This window comes from Phyllostomus discolor, chromosome X, assembly GCF_004126475.2.
Source record: "Phyllostomus discolor isolate MPI-MPIP mPhyDis1 chromosome X, mPhyDis1.pri.v3, whole genome shotgun sequence".
In the NCBI taxonomy this organism is placed as follows: Eukaryota; Metazoa; Chordata; class Mammalia; order Chiroptera; family Phyllostomidae; genus Phyllostomus; species Phyllostomus discolor.
In genome coordinates this window covers 54271119-54287037 of record NC_050198.1, presented here as the reverse complement: position 1 = coordinate 54287037, position 15919 = coordinate 54271119, and the positions used below count along the sequence as shown (strand labels likewise).

The 15919-nt window shown below is 36.8% G+C and overlaps 1 protein-coding gene across 1 annotated transcript in view; it reads left to right on the top strand.

Moving 5' to 3' along the window:
* The window catches only part of COL4A5 (collagen type IV alpha 5 chain), a 295836-nt gene that overhangs the window by 55701 nt on the left and 224216 nt on the right, over positions 1-15919 (top strand). The window lies entirely within an intron of this gene.

Below are 15919 nucleotides of genomic sequence, written 5' to 3'. Positions count from 1 at the left end.
TGAATCAGCGAGCTGTAGGACAAGGTAGAAATATCACCCAGAAGGAGCAAGAAAAGGGAAAGAGGCTCAGAAAGAATGAAGAGGGATTAAGAGAAATGCAAGACAATATGAAACATAATAATATCCATATCATAGGCATACCAAAAGGAGAAGAAGAGGAGCAAGGAATAGAAAACCTGTTTGAAAAAGTAATGATGGAAAACTTCCCTAATTTGATGAGAGAAAAATCACACAAATCCAGGAAACACAGAGAGTCCCAATCAAGAGAAACCCAAAGAGGCCCACTTCAAGACACATCATAATTAAAATGGCAAAATTCCAAGACAAAGAGAGAATCTTAAAGGCAGCAAGGGAGAAACAGGAAGTAACATACAAGAGAGCCCCAATAGGCTAGCAGCTGACTTCTCAATGGAAATGTTCCCAGCCAGAAGAAAATGGCAAGAAATATTCCAAGTAATGAAAGCTAGAGGACTGCAATCAAGGCTACTTTACCCAGCAAGGCTGTCAATTAAGACAGAAGACCAAATAGTGAGCATCCCATACAAAAGAAGTCTAAAAGAATACACCTCAACCAGACAAGCTCTGCAAGAGATACTAAAGGGACTGCTTTAAGAAAAAGAGTGAGAGAGAGAGAGGAACACAGGCACAAAAAAAAATGGCAATGAATAAGTACCTATCATTAATAACCTTAAATGTGAATGGATTGAATGCTCCAATCAAAAGACATAGAATAGCTGAATGGATAAGAAAGCATGACTCACATATATGCTGCCTACAAGAGACACACCTCAGGACAAAAGACCTACACAGACTGAAAGTGAAGGGGTAGAAACAAATTTTCCAAGCAAATAACCAGGAAGAAAAAAGCCGGGGTAGCAATACTCATATCAGACAAAATAGACTTCAAGAAAAGGGCAAAAAAAAAGAGACCCAAAAGGTCATGTCATAGTACTCACAAGAAGAATCCATCAAGACGACATAAACATTGTAAATATATATGTACCCCACGTAGGAGCACCCAAACACATAAAGAAAATGTTGGAGGACTTAGAGAAAGATATTGACAGCAGCACAATTATAGTAGGGGATTTCATCACCCCACTGTCAAAAATGGATAGATCTTCCAAACAAAATATCAACAAAGATATTGTGGCATGGAATGATACCCTAGATCAAATGCACTTCATTGATATGTATATAGAGAGAGCCTTTCATCCCAAAGAAGCAAAATACCCATTCTTTTCAAATACACATGGAACACTTTCAAAGATAGACCACATGATAGGACACAAAACAAGCCTCAACAAATTCAAGAAAATCGAAATCATATCAAGCGGTTTCTGACCACAAGGGACTGAAAGTAGAAACCAACCTCAAGGAAAAAATTCAGAAACACTGAAACTTATGGAGATTGAACAGCATGCTATTAAACATTGAATGAATCAAAAGTGAGATCAAGGAAGAAACCAAAAAGTTTCCACAAACAAATGAAAATGAACTCACAACAATCCAGAAATTATGGGACACTGCAAAGGCAGTCCTGAGAGGGAAATTCATAGTGATACAGGCCTACCTAGAAAATATAGAAATATTTCAAATAAACAACCTAACCCTACACCTACAAGAACTTGAAGAAGAACAACAACAAAGACAGCCCAGAGCAAGTAGAAGGAAGGAAATAACCAAAATCAGAGCAGAATGAAATGTCATAGAGACTAAAAGCACAGTTCTAAGGATCAATAAAACCAGGAGGTGGTTCTTTGAAAAGATAAACAAAACGGAGAAGCCTTTAAGCAGGCTCATCAAGAAAGAAAGAGACCCAAATACCTACAATCAGAAATGAAAGGGGAGACATTACAGCTGATACCACAGAAATACAAAGGATTGTAAGAAATTACTACAAAGAACTTATGGCAAGAAATTTGAAAACACAGGAGAAATGGACAAATTTCTAGAAAAATATAATCTTCCAAAACTGAATGAAAAAGAAGAAGAATGCCTGAACAGACCAATAAGAGCTGATGAAACTGATGCAGTAATCAAAACACTCCCAACACACAAAAGCCTTGGACCAGAAGGTTTCACAGGAGGATTCTACAAAGTATTTAAGGTAGAACTAACCCCCATCCTTCACAGATTATTCCCAAAAAATCAAGAAATGGAAGACTCCCAAACCTTTTTTTTATGAAGGCTGCATCATCCTAATCCCAAAAGCAGATAAAGACAACAAAGAAAGAAAACTACAGTACAGTATCTCTGATGAACATAGATGCTAAAATCCTCAACAAAATATCGGCAAACCACATCCAGCAATATATTAAAAAGATCATACACCATGACCAAGTGGGATTCATCCCAGGAATGCAAGGATGGTACAATATTCACAAATCAATAAATGTAATACATCACATAAACAAATGCAAAGACAAAAATCACATGATCATATCAGTAAGTGTGGAAAAAGCATTTGATAAGGTACAGCACCCATTTATGATAATGACACTCAGCAAAGTGGGAAGAGAGGGAGCATTCCTCAACATAATAAAGGCCATATATCAGAGATCTACAGCCAACATCGTACTCAATGGGCATAAAAGATGGTGCTTCATTGTTTAACAGAACCCCAAGTTGAATTACTTGCAAAGATTCATCTAGGAAAAAAATTCACTTGGACACAGGATTTTCTTTATTTTTTTTTAGTTTTTAAAACTATGTTTTATTGATTATGCTATTACAATTGTCCTCTTCCACCCAACACCCCCCTACTCCCTCAGGCGATCCCTTCATCATTGTTCATGTCCATGGGTAATGTGTATAAGTTCTTTGACTACTCCATTTCCTATACTGTACTTTATTTTTAAAATTCAGTTTGTACCAATTATAGTTGACATTCAATATTATTTTATTTTATGTCCAACATTTTTTTTTTATTGCTCATCATTTCATATAAAGGATCCTTATGGCAAGTGGGTGATAGGAAGGGCAGAGAAGGAGAAAAGATCCTTAAGTAAAGATGTAATAAAGTGCAGTTAGCACAGGGGCAAAAAATGAAAAGAAATCTGGTTCTTCATCCTGTCTTTTTAATTTGTGGTGCTTAAATATTTTCTAGACAAGAAAATATTTCAAGTGTTAACATTTATAGTAAATTGTTAATTTTTATTTCAGTATTTTATAACCATTTACTTTCAGAGAGACTGATCTGTTGTATATAAATTAAATCACTGATGTTTTTATGTGTTATTTAGTGCATGTGTAGGTTAGATAATGTAGAGAGACGTCTATGTGAAAAGGACTGATTTCACAAATAATCACTCATCCAGTGTGTCACTCACATGTTCTCAAAATGCTTTATGTGAATTATGATATGGGAGTGGTAGTCCTTGCACTGCAGAAATAATGCCAATTTTGTAACAACCTAAAATTAAGCTTTTCATGGTCTCATTCTTTTCACTCCCCATGATTGAATTTTTTGTCTTTAAGAATAGGTATTTACCTGGCTGGCATAGCTCAGTGGATTGAGTGCGGCCTACGAACCAAAATGTCACAGGTTCGATTCCCAGTCAGGGTACATGCCTGGGTTGCAGGCCATGACCCCCAGCAACTGCACATTGATGTTTCTCTCTCTCTCTCTTTCTCCCTCCATTCACTCTATGGAAATAAATAAATTTAAAAAATCGTAAAAAAAAAAAAGAGTCCTACTTTCTTTAAAAACAAAACAAAACAAAACAAAAAAACAAACAAACAGCCAGGGTACATGCCTGGGTTGCAGGCCATAACCCCCAGCAACCGCACATTGATGTTTCTGTCTCTCTTTCTCTATCTCCCTCCCTTCCCTCTCTAAAAATAAATAAATAAAATCTTTAAAATTTTTTTTTAAAAAAGAATAGGTATTTATACCATATGATCTCACTTTTAACTGGAACCTAATCAACAGAACAAAAAAGCAAGCAAAATATAACCAGATACATTGAAATAAAGAACAAACTGATAGTAACCAGAGGGGAAGTGGGAGGGGGATAACAGGGGGAAGGGGTGAAGCATTTTCAGGAACAACTATAAAGGACACATGGACAAAACCAAGGGGGTTGTGGAAGCGAGGTAGGGAGGAGGGTCTGGCTGAGGTGGGGTGGGGTGTGGTAGGGAGTAAATGCAGACAACTAATTGAACAGGAATAAAATAGTTAATAAAAAAAATATTAAGCTATTAATTTTTTTTTTAAAGAATGGGGTATTAGAGGTACATTTGATGTGTTCAGGCTCTAGGTTAGAGTAAGGTACTTAAAAACTCAGTTATGAATATTGAGAAATACAATAAAGGTGGGAGGAATTTGTCTGATATTAAGGTCTACTATAAAACTACAGTTAGTCAACATAGCTGTGTTAATTGTAGAAGGATAGACACAGTGCTCAATGAAACAGAAGAAACAATCATGAAATGGACCTACGTGCATATACCCAGCTAATTTGTAACAGAGGAGGAAAAACAATTTGATAAGGGGAGCATAGTTATTTCAACAAGTAATGCTAGAGCCATTGGACATCCAATGAGAAAAAAATTAACCTTATTGACTGTGGGAGCTGGGGGTGGGTGGGGCAAGGGAGAGCAATGGAGAAAGGGGAATTGCCATCAAGGAAAATGTATGGGAGACACATGGACAAAACCAAGGAGAGGTAGGATCAAAGGTGGGAGGTGGGCATGGGTTTGGAGGGGGTAGTGAAGGAAAGGTGGAGACAACTGTACTTGAACAACAATAAAAAAATAAGGTGGGTAAAAGACATGAACATACATTTCAAGTAAAATAATGTATAGATGACAATTAAGTACATGAAATGTTCAAAATCATCACCCATTGAGAAATGCAAATTAAAACCACAATGAATATATCATTATGTACCAGTAAGAATGATTAAAATAAAAAAAAATAGTAACAACAGCAAATGTTGATGAGGATGTAGAGAATCTGAATCATTCATACATTATTGCTCCTTTGTAGCACATGCTATTTCATAATCGTTTTTATTACCTTAATGGTTCATGACATTGCACATCTTTTCATAACTTCTTTTGTGAAGTATCTGTTAAAGACCTTTTTTAATTTTAAATTAGGCCATTTATTTATGTTGTGGTGATATTTAAGATTTTTTAATATTGTACTTGGGACCCAAGTCCTTTACTTACTATGTGATTTACAACATTTTTTCCCAGTCTGTAGGTTTTCTTTTTATTCACTTAACAGTGTTTTTCCTAGTTCAAAAATTTTTAAATTTATGAAATCCAAATAATCCTTTTTATGTCCTGTGGAATGTGTTTTTTTCTGGTCTCTAAGGATTATTTTTTTGCATTAGACAAATGTTACTGTCTAAGTTTTTTGGTCTAAGATTTTCTTCTATACTCTCATAAAAACCTTATGGTTTAAAGCTTACATTGAGTTGTATCTTCCATTTTGTGTTAAATTTTGTATAAGATGTAGTATATCATTTAAGATTCTTGTTTTTGTATATGGAGTTCCAAATTTCTCCATTGAATTGTTTTTGTACTTTTGTTAAAAATCACTGGATCGTATTTGCATGCTTTTACTTCCTGGCTATTCTTTTAGGTTGATCTGTGTGTGTATGTCTTCATTAATACCATTCTGTGGCTTTGTTGTTAAGTCTTAAAATCCTTTAGTGAGTTTCTTACTACTTCATTTTAATTTTATGTTTTTTCACATAAATTTTAATACTTGTCTTTCTATTTCTACAAAAATCGCTACTAAGATTTTGGTTGGTATTACACCAAATGTATGTCATTTTGGGCAAAGTTGACATATTTACTATGTTGTATCTTCCAATCCACAAGCACCAGTTATTTATATTGTCTTTAAATTCTTTTATGAGCATTTTATTGTAAAAAATGCTTAAAAACATAAAACTTTTCATATTTTTCATATTTACATCAAAGTATTTTATTTGTTGGGGTTGCTGCTGTAAATGATCTTTTTTAGTTTCAGTTTTCAATTGCACATTCCTACTATATAAGAATAAAATTGAATTTTTCACTTATTTATATTAATTAATTTTAAATTGATTTTTCCATGTTCTTTTATGCTACAGCCTTGGTGAACTCATTTATTACTTCTAGGAGATGTTTTGTAGATTCCTTGGATTTTTTTTACATATAAAATCATATAATCTGTGAATTAAGACCTTTTTATTTCTTTTTTCCAATATGTATGATCTGTATTTCTTTTTCTTATCTAACTACTGTTAAAGAAGAAAAATTCAATCGAGTACTAGCCTGAGACAACAAAGGATTGGCAGAAAGTTGTACAGTTTTGGTATACATTTGGTAAATGTAATAGTTGTACATTCGTCTACCAGTGACAAAGATCTAATTGGCCTGCTTGCTTGATTCATGAATCATGAAGCATTCCATCTGGCATGGTGAGAGGTGATCTGAGAAACTGTACATACAATTGGAAGGCTTTTATAGGCAGATAATGGGTGGGACAAGAAAGTTATTAGCAAAATACATAAAAAAATATTGTTTCAGGCAAGGTCACTTTCCTTTAGGGAAGGCAGGTGTTTTGATCAGGCAGATTGACCCAGCTTTGTTGCGGGGGTGGGGGGCGGGGAATGGAGAGGGCCCATGAGACATATTACTTCATTGGTAGTTACTATAAAATTCCAGATTTACTGATTAAGATCACATTTCTGAAGAAGGGTGAAGGTGCAATTGAGTTAGATATTAAGTTTAAGTTTGGTGTTTTGAGTTTTAGCACAAGGGACTCCATTTTGGGTCTGCGATTTTCTTTTTAATAATTCCTCCCTTTTGATCACATTCTCAGCTTCACTGAGAAGTATGATCAAAATTTAAAGCATTAGCACCACTGTCAGCTACCACTCTGTAGTTCTCACAGCTTTTATTGGCCCTCTTTATGAAATTCACAGGTCAAGATGCTCTTGCTTGAATTGATCCTTGTGATACTCTCAGATCACAGCTTCAGTTTCACAATATTTTTTTTCACACTATACAACCCCCTTCAGTGCTCACAGCCCACAGATGAGGCTGGGCAATGGTTCGAGGTTGCAATTTACTCTGGCATGTGTACACTATGACAGGTGTTTCACAATCTTTAACTTGGTCATTCTATTCATTTCCCTTTTGACATTCCAAAGTTAAGGAGATCATTTGCTTGGTGGACAGTGCTGTGAACACACATGTAAAGCTTTTGAGAATGCAATGCACCAGGGAGGTTATTTATAATTATAAACAAGATAATTACCAATGTTTGAAGTACACATCTGGACCATAGTCCCCAAGACCCAAACCAATCAAAGAAAGACCCTGTTGAAGGAGTCACCATTTTATTTTTTTAAGATTTTATTTATTTACTTTCAGAGAGAGGGGAAAGGAGCGAGAAAGTGAGGGAGAGAAACATCAGTGTGTAAGAGAGATTCGTTTCCTCTCACAAGGCCCCCAACTGGGGACCTGGCCTGCAACCCAGGCATGTGCCCTGACTAGGAGTTGAACTGGCAACTTCACAGTCTGGCTCTCAATCCACTAAGCCACACCAAACTTGGCAGGAGTCACCATTTTAAACCAAGTGGCTTGCTCAATGATGGTATGTAATTGAGCTTCAACTTCCTCAGAAGTATTAATCCAGGTACAGCAGGTGGTGTTGGCCACAGCACAGACACTTTTTGCTTAGCTAAAAGAAAATCAAGGACTATCCTATTTTCTAAAACAACTTTGGCCAGAGAGTCTAAGGATTTTTTTTTTGAGCAGCTATTGGATTAACCGGATTCTGTAATATTTTCAAGAGCTTACGAGAGGTTCCTGATTACAGCCTCATTTGTATTTACTTCTAACCAGGAAAGTATCTGTGTGCCAGAGGAAGCAAATTCTAAATCATGAGAAACCTAGTAGTTCCTAACTTGAAAATGTAAATTCAGGGAAGTTGACCAATGAGGTATCTCAGTTTTTTTGTAAGCAATTAGTAGTATAGTTGGATAACCTAAGAGGCATTTCCAGGTTGTGGCTATTCATGTAGCCATTCATAGGCCCAAGGAGAGTAATAACAACCAGCAAAGACAAAGATGAATTCTCTCAGGCATAAACTACTTCCACTAAGGTGGCACTATTAATGAACAGATGAGCTTTTTGATGATGAAAACTGAAAAGCGATGACAAAATCTGAAAGTTTATAACCCTTAGCAATGACCTGGGAGTTGCAGATGATGATTTTATCTTTCCAGGATAATACCAGTGAAAATGTACCAATACCATTTTTTTTAATTGATTCCAGAATTGGGGGAAGGGAGGGAGAAAGAGAGGGAGAGAAATATCAATGCAAGAAACATTAATCAGTTGACTCTTGCATGCGCCCCAACTGGGCTCTGAACCCTCAACACAAGCATGTGTCTAGACTGGGAATCAGACCCTGGACCTTTGGGTTTGCAGGACAGTACCCAAAACACTGAGATACAGCAGCCATGGCTGTTCCTCATTTTTGATTGGGGTCCCAGGGGACTTAAGAAACCCTTTTTTTTTTCATAATATCCCAGAATCATGGATTATTCCAAAGATATACCCGCTATCAATGTAAATAATTACAGTTTTTCCTTCTGATAACTGACATGCTAATTTAAGGGAGCAAAGCTTTGCTTGTTAGACTGATTTAGCTTGTAGAAGGTTTCCTCTTTTGAGTATGTCAGTCATATTTGTTATTAATAGCATAACGAGCTTGAAAATTCTCTATTCCATTTCTACAGTATGACCCATCAACAAGCAAGATTAAATCAGAATTACTTTAAATGGTGTCTTGTAAATCAGGATGTAGTGTCACATAATGGAACTTTATAACCTCAGTCATGCTGCTGGCCTTTGTAAAGTAGAGGTAATAATGTAGGAAGATTAAGGATGTTACAGAGTTTAAGAAGGATCTTACATAAATGTTGTGCCAATTCAGAGTTAAGATGACTTTAGAGAACATATGGAGTTTGCAAATCAACATCATTTCTCAGCGTTAAATCTGCTGGGTTTTCCACTAACTTTGCAGCTGCAGTTATGGTCCTAAAACAGCTGAGATAGGCACAATCAATTGAATTAAGTTATGTTTTTACCATGTTCTTCCATGAGATTTCCCAGTGCTTGATTATTTCCTTCATGCACAAATAAAGTAAACGGTTTTGAATAGATAGGTATCCCTAAGAAAGGTGATTCCTGCAGTGATTATTTAAGTCTTATAAGAACCTGCTCATTTTTATCTTCCTAAGGATGTGGTTCAGGGACTGCAATTGTAGTAATTTTATAGAGTAGGGAAGTTAATAGAGGAAAATTAGAAACCCATAGTCTGCGATAAGCAGCCAAGCCTAGAAAGCTACAAAGCTGTTACTTAGCTGTGGGTCTATGAAATTCCTGGATTAGTTTAAATCTTTTAAGAGACAGTTTAGATCATGTCCCAGGTAATGAAGACTATCCAAAGATAATTGTTAATTTTTCCTTAGACTTTGTCTTTCTTCAGCTATCTGTTGCTGCCAATAAATGGAACCTTTTATGAATGCCTCTTTGGTAACTGAGCACAGCAATAGGTCATCTACATATTGTAAAAGGGCCGATTTCTCCTGGAACTGGTGGGTGTTTAAATCTTGGTGAAGTACATGGGTGGGAGAAATACGAAGGGGCCTTAGTGAATCCTTGAGGCCTAACTGTCGAGGTATATTGTTGATTGTTAATGTAACCAATGATAGGAGTAACAACTTTCTAGTTCTGTACAAGCTAAAAACACTATTTAATGTTGAGTTTTAGCTATTCTTTATATATTGTGCATACCGGTCTTTTATTATATATAGTTTTGTAAACTTTTTTTCCAGTCTGTGGCTTGCATATTCACTTACAGTCGTAGTGGTTAGACAATGGCCTTTTTGATGATCAGAATTTTTTAACTTTGATGAAATTTAATTTATTTTTCTTTTATTGTTTGTACTTTCTGTATCTTATTTAACAAATTGTTTACTATAAGTTCATAAAGATATTTCCAATTTTTCCTTGGAGGTATAAAATATTATCTCATCTCTAAGGCATTATTGATATTGAAATAATGTTTGAATGAAGTGAGATAGAGACTGACATTTCTTTTTAAAAGTATGAATGTTTCATTTTATTAAAATTTATTGGAGAGAATTTTTTTCCAAATGAACTTTTCTGGTACCATTTCTGGAAACATTTGACTTTATTTGTGTGTCTAATTTTGGGCTCTCCATTTTGTTCCATTGATCTATTCATTTACTATTATCACACTGTCTTTGTTGAAATAGCATTATAGTGAGTAAGTCTTCAAATCAGGTAGACTTAAGTCTTACAACTTTCTTCCTCTTTTGATTATTATTTTGTGTAGATTATATCCTTTGCATTTCTAAATAACTTTTAGAATCAGTTTGTACATTTCTACAATTTTGGGGTAATTGATAACGATATTTAGACCTTAATACATAAACTAGTATATAGTTCCATTTACTTAAGAACCTTTTAATTTTTATAATCAATATCTTATTATTTTTATTATATAGGGATTGGACTTTCATTAAGTAATTTATGACTTTAGATGTTATTATAAATGGTATTTAATTTTTTATCTTATAAATATTAATTGACTTAGTATTATTTTTACTTTTATATAATTACTTTTTATACTGCAATACTATAAAATTACTTCTTTTGATTTCATAGTTGTTTTAAAGATAACTTGGACTTTTCTGCATTTAACAATCATAACATCTTCAAATAAAAGCCATTTTATTTTTCCCTTTCCATTCATTTTACCTTTCCTATCATTTAACCATTGTGCCAATGCCTAGACACAATAGCACAATGTTGAATAGAAATGATGAGAGGATATTTATGTCTGTCCCCAATCATAGGGAGAAAATTCTTCAATGTTTCATTACTAAGTATAATATTAGATGTATGGGTTTTTTACATGCACATTATTATGTTGAGGAAATCCCCTTTTGTTTTTACTTTGGAGACAATTTTTATTATAAATGATGTTGAATTTTGTCCAATGACCATGTTATTTTACTCCATTAATCTGGTAGTGAACAGGATTATAGTTATTGATTTTTGATTGTTAAGCCAATCTTGCACTTTGGAAGTTAAACACTATATGACCAAGATGTAATATTGTGCACACACATTGCATTCGGTTTCGTAATATTTTATTAAATATTTTTAAATGTTTTATAGATTATGCTATTATAGTTGTCCCATTTCCCCCCTGTATTCCCCTGTACCTTGCATACCCCCTCCCACCCACATTCCCCACCTTTAGTTGATGTCCATGGGTGATATATATAAGTTCTTTGGTTTCTGCATTTCCTATACTATTCTTAACTTCCACCTGTCTATCTTCTACTGTCATTTATGCTACTTATTCTCTGTATCTATTCCCCCTCTCTCCCTGTCCCTATCCCCAGCTGATAACCCTCCATGTGATCTCCATTTCTGTGATTCTGTTTCTATTCTAATTGTTTGCTTAGTTTGTTTTTGTTTTAGGATGTTGTTAATAACTGTGAGTTTGTTGTCATTTTACTGTTCATATTTTTATCTTCTTTTTCTTAGATAAGTCCCTTCAACATTTTATATAATAAGGGCTTGGTGATGATGAACTCTTTTAGCTTGATCTTATCTGGGAAGCACTTTATCTGCCCTTCCATTCTAAATGATAGCATTGTTGGATGGAGTCACCTTGGATGTAAGTCCTTGCCTTTCATGACTTGGAATACTTCTTTCCAGCCCCTTCTTGCCTGCAAAGTTTCTTTGGAGAAATTAGCTGACAGTCTTATGGGGACTCCATTGTAGGTAACTGTCTCCTTTTTTCTTGCTGCTTTTAAGATTCTCTCTTTATCTTTAATCTTGTGTAATGTAATGATGGTGTGCCTTGGTATGTTCCTTTTCGGGTCCAACTTGTTTGGGGCTCTCTGAGCTTCCTGGACTTCCTAGAAGTCTGTTTCCTTTGCCAGATGGGGAAGTTCTCCTTCATTGTTTATTCAAATAAGTTTTCAATTTCTTGGTCTTCTTCTTCTCCTTCTGGCACCCCTATAATTCAGATGTTGGGACGGTTAAAGATGTCCTGGAGGTTCCTAAGGCTCTCCTCATTTTTTTTTGAAATCTTGTTTCTTCATTTTGTTCTCATTGAATGTTTCTTTCTTCCTTCTGGTCCACTCCATTGATTCGAGTCCCAGTTTCCTTCCCATTACTGTTGGTTCCCTGTACATTTTCCTTTATTTCACTTAGCATAGCCTTCATTTTTCATGTAATTTGCAACCATATTCAACCAATTCTGTGAGCATCTTGATTACCAGTGTTTTGAACTATGCACCTGATAGGTTAGCTATCTCTTTGTTGCTTAGTTGTATTTTTTCTGGAGCTTTTATCTGTTCTTTCACTTGGGCCATTTTTTTTTTGTCTCAGTCCGCCTGTTACGTAGTAAGGGGTGGAGCCTTAGGTGTTCACCAGGGGGAGGCAACCCACCTTGCTGCATTGTGACACTGTTTGTAGGGGAGGGGTTCGAGAGGGAACAATGCTGCTTGCTCTGCTCTCTGCCAGTTTTCAGTCATTCCCCCACTACCCACAAACAAATTGGACCCTTATGGTGTTGATTCCCAGGTTGGTAGGTTTGTGTACATTCTCGGATTCTGTAGGTCTCTCCAATGAACTCTCCTGTGAGGCTGGGAGTTTCTCCCACTGCTGCCTCAGCCCCTACAGGTATTTTCAATCAGAAATTTGAGGCTTTATTTCCCTGCACTGGAACCCTAGGTTGGGCAGTCTATTTTGCTCCCCAGTTGTTCCTCCCAGTTTATCTGCATGTGAATGTGAGACTGCCATGTCAGCAAGCTACCGCCTCAACGGGTCCACAAGCTGCCTCCTTGCCATGAGTCCTCTCTACCCTGGCAGAGAACATCTCCACCCCTCCTACTGGTCTGGATGTATGTTTCTTCTTTAACTTCTTGGTTGTCAGACTTCCATACAGTTCAATTTTCTGTCAATTCTGGTTGTTTTTGTTTTTAAATTTGTTTTTGTCCTTCTGGTTTTGCGAGGAGGTACAGTGTGTCTACCTACATCTATATCTTGTCCGGAAGTCCATATTTTATTAAATATTTTTGCATCTTATTCTTGAGGGATATTTTAAGTATATTTTATTGATTATGCTATTATGGTTGTCCTATTTTTTCCTACCCTTAATCACCCTGCACTCTACACACCCCTCCCACCAGCATCCCACCCTGTAGTTCGTGTAAGTTCTTTGGCTTCTCCATTTTCTATACTGTTCTTAACCTTTCCCTGTGTATTTTGTACCTACCAATTATGCATATTCCCCGTACCTTTTCCCTCATTTTACCCCTCCATGTGATCTCCATTTCTGTGATTCTGTTCCTGTTCTAATTGTTTGCTCAGTTTCTTTTTATTTTTGTTTTAGGTTCAGTTGTTAATAACTGTGAGTTTGTTTTCATTTTACTGTTTATATTTTTTATCTTCTTTTTCATAGATAAATCCCTTTAACATTTCATATAATAAGGGCTTGGTGATGATGAACTCTTTTAACTTGACCTTATCTGGGAAGCACTTTATCTGCCTTCCCATTCTAAATGAAAGCTTTGCTGGATAGAGTAATCTTGCCTGTAGGTCCTTGGTTTTCATGACTTGGAATACTTCTTTCCAGCCCCTTCTTTCCTGCAAGGTTTCTTTAGAAAAATCAGCTCATAGTCTTATGAGAACTCCTTTTTCCCTTGCTGCTTTTAAGATTCTCTCTTTATCTTTAATCTTGGGTAATGTAATGATGATGTGTCTTGGTGTGTTCCTCCTTGGGTCTAATTTCTTTGGGGCTCTCTGAACTTTCTGGACTTCCTGGAAGTCTGTTTCCTTCACGAGATTGGAGAAGTTCTCCTTCATTATTTTTTCAAAGACATTTTCAGTTCTTGCTCTTTCTATTCTTCTGGCACCCCTCTGATTCAAATGTTGGAGCATTTGAAATTGTCCCAGAGGTTCCTAAGCTTTTCCTCATTTTTTTTTGAATTCTTGTTTCTTCATTGTGTTCCAGTTGAATGTCTCTTTCTTCCTTCTGCTCCAAACTGCTGATTTTGAGTCCCAGTTCCTTCCCTTCATTGGTGGTTACCTGTATATTTTCCTTTGTTTCACTTTGCACAACCTTTACATTTTCCTCTATTTCGTTACTGAACTCAATCAAATCTGTGAGCATCCTGATTACCAGTGTTTTGAATTCTGCATCAGATAGGTTGTCTATCTCCTTGTCATTTAGTTCTTCTTCTGGAGTTTTTATCTGTTCTTCCATTTGGGTCATATTTCTTTATCTTGGCATACCTATTATGTGGCAGGAGGTGGAGCCTTAGGTATTTGCCAGGGTGGGGCCCACCCTCTTTGCTGCATTGTAGTGCTATCTGTGGGGAAGGGGTCAGAGAGGGAATTGTCTGGGTTGCTCCACTTTCATCTCACTTTCCCCCACTTCCCATAAGCAGATTGTGCCCTTTTGTGTGCTGATTCACAGGTGGGTGTGCTTGTGTACATTTTAGGACCCTGTGGGCCTTTCCAGTGGTCTCTGGGGTGAGACTTAGAGTCTACCCTGCCGCTTTAACCCCCACAGATTTTTTTGCAGCCACGAGTTTTGAGTCTTTATTTTCACATGCTTAAACCCCGGGTTGGCTAATCTGTCTCGCTACCCAGTTATTCCTCCTGGTTTATCTGCACGGGAATGTGGGACTGCCCAAGTGGTGCACTACTTTGCCACATGTCCTCTCAGGCCTGGCTGCCTGTCTCTCCACCCCTCCTACCAGTCTGGATGAATGTTTCTTAACTCCTTGTTTGTTGGACTTACATGCAAATGATTTTCTGGCAGTTCTGGTTGTTCTTTGTTTTTAAATTGGTTGTTATCCTTCTTTTGGTTGTGTGAGGAAGTGAAGCCTCCATCTTGGCTGGAACGACCCATTTATATCTCCCTGTATATTTTTCTTTATTTCACTTTGTATAGCTTTCATTTCCTCCTTCATTTTGTGACCAACCTCAATTCTGTGAGCATCCTAATTACCAGTGTTTTGAACTCTGCATCAGATAGGTTGTCTATCTCCTTGTCACTTAGTTCTTTTTCTGGAGTTTTGATCTGTTCTTCTATTTGGGCCATATTTTTTTGTCTCTGCATACCTGTTACATGTTCAGGGGTAGAGCCTTAGGTATTTGCCAGGGTGGGGCAACCCTTTTTGCTGTGTTGTGGTGCTGTCTGTGGGGAAAGGGTCAGAGAGGGAACAATGCCACTTGCTTGGTTTTCACCCTGCTTTCAGTCACTTCCCCTGCTACCCACAAGTTAATTGAGCCCTTCAAAGTGATGCCCTGGTGCTGATTCCCAGGTGGGTGGGCTTGTGTTGTTCTAGGACCCTGTGGGCCCCTCCAACAGACCCTCCTGTGAGACTGGCATTTTCTTCTGCTGCTGCAGCCGCCACAGGTTTTTACCACCAAAAGTGTTGAAGTTTTCCTTTCCTGTGCTGGAACACTGGGTTGCATGGTCTGTCTTGCTCCCCAATTCTTCCTCCCCAATTTTTCCTCCCAGCTACCTGCACTCTATTGTGGGTCTTCCTGGTCCACCAGCTGCTGCCTTGCCATGTGTCCTCTCCACTCTGGCTGCCCATCTCTACCTCTCCTACCAGTCTCAATGAATGTTTCTTCTTTAACTCCTTGGTTGTCAGACTTTCATACAGTTCGATTTTCTGACAGTTCTACATTTTTGTTTGTTTGTTTTTAAATTGGTTGTTGTCCTTCTTTTCATTGTACAAGGAAGTGAAGCTTGTCTACCTCTGCCTCCATCTTGGCTGGATTCCCTTGAGGACATTTTTTGTACTTTAGCCCCTTTATTTATGAGGGATACCTTTCA